Consider the following 1694-nt stretch of genomic DNA (forward strand, 5'->3'; position numbering starts at 1 on the left):
GGTCGGGGGTGACTGGGGTCGGGGTGAGTCGGGGTGACTGGGGTCGGGGTGACTGGGTCGGGGTGACTGGAGTCGGGGTGACTGGGGTCGGGGTGACTGGGGTCGGGGTGACTGGAGTCGGGGTGACTGGGGTCGGGTGACTGGGGTCGGGGTGACTGGGTCGGGGTGACTGGAGTCGGGGTGACTGGAGTCGGTGTGACTGGGGTCGGGGTGACTGGGGTCGGGGTGACTGGGGTCGGGGTGACTGGGGTCGGGGTGACTGGGGTCGGGGTGACTGGGGTCGGGGTGACTGGGGTCGGGGGTGACTGGAGTCGGGGTGACTGGGGTCGGGGTGACTGGGGTCGGGGTGACTGGGGTCGGGGTGACTGGAGTCGGGGTGACTGGGGTCGGGGTGACTGGGGTCGGGGTGACTGGAGTCGGGGTGACTGGAGTCGGGGGTGACTGGGGTCGGGGTGACTGGGGTCGGGGTGACTGGGGTCGGGGTGACTGGGGTCGGGGGTGACTGGGGTCGGGGTGACTGGAGTCAGGGTGAGTCGGGGTGACTGGAGTCGGGGTGACTGGAGTCGGGGTGACTGGAGTCGGGGTGACTGGGGTCGGGGTGACTGGGGTCGGGGTGACTGGAGTCGGGGTGACCGGGGTCGGGGTGACTGGGGTCGGGGGTGAGTGGGGTCGGGGTGAGTGGAGTCGGGGTGACCGGGGTCGGGGTGACTGGGGTCGGGGTGACTGGGGTCGGGGTGACTGGAGTCGGGGTGACTGGGGTCGGGGTGACTGGGGTCGGGGTGACTGGGGTCGGGGTGACTGGGGTCGGGGTGACTGGAGTCGGGGGTGACTGGGGTCGGGGTGAGTGGGGTCGGGGGTGACTGGTGTCGGGGTGACTGGGGTCGGGGTGACTGGAGTCGGGGTGACTGGGGTCGGGGTGACTGGTGTCGGGGTGACTGGTGTCGGGGTGACTGGGGTCGGGGTGACTGGAGTCGGGGTGACTGGGGTCGGGGTGACTGGGGTCGGGGGTGACTGGGGTCGGGGGTGACTGGAGTCGGGGTGACTGGGGTCGGGGTGACTGGGGTCGGGGTGACTGGGGTCGGGGTGACTGGGGTCGGGGGTGACTGGGGTCGGGGTGACTGGGGGTCGGGGTGACTGGAGTCGGGGTGACTGGGGTCGGGGTGACTGGGGTCGGGGAGACTGGAGTTGGGGTGACTGGGTTCGGGGTGACTGGGGTCGGGGTGACTGGGGTCGGGGTGACTGGGGTCGGGGTGACTGGGGTCGGGGTGACTGGAGTCGGGGGTGACTGGGGTCGGGGTGACTGGGGTCGGGGTGACTGGAGTCGGGGTGAGTCGGGGTGACTGGAGTCGGGGTGACTGGAGTCGGGGTGACTGGGGTCGGGGTGACTGGAGTCGGGGTGAGTCGGGGTGCTGGAGTCGGGGTGACTGGAGTCGGGGTGACTGGGGTCGGGGTGACTGGGGTCGGGGTGACTGGGGTCGGGGTGACTGGAGTCGGGGGTGACTGGAGTCGGGGTGACTGGGGTCGGGGTGACTGGGGTCGGGGTGACTGGGGTCGGGGTGACAGGGGTCGGGGTGACTGGAGTCGGGGTGACTGGGGTCGGGGTGACTGGCGTCGGGGTGACTGGGGTCGGGGTGACTGGAGTCGGGGTGACTGGGGTCGGGGTGACTGGGGTCGGGGTGACTGGGGTCGGGGTG

Source organism: Somniosus microcephalus, unplaced genomic scaffold, assembly GCF_052327205.1.
Source record: "Somniosus microcephalus isolate GS21.2 unplaced genomic scaffold, FLI_Smic_1.0 unresolved_chr1, whole genome shotgun sequence".
Taxonomy (NCBI): domain Eukaryota; kingdom Metazoa; phylum Chordata; class Chondrichthyes; order Squaliformes; family Somniosidae; genus Somniosus; species Somniosus microcephalus.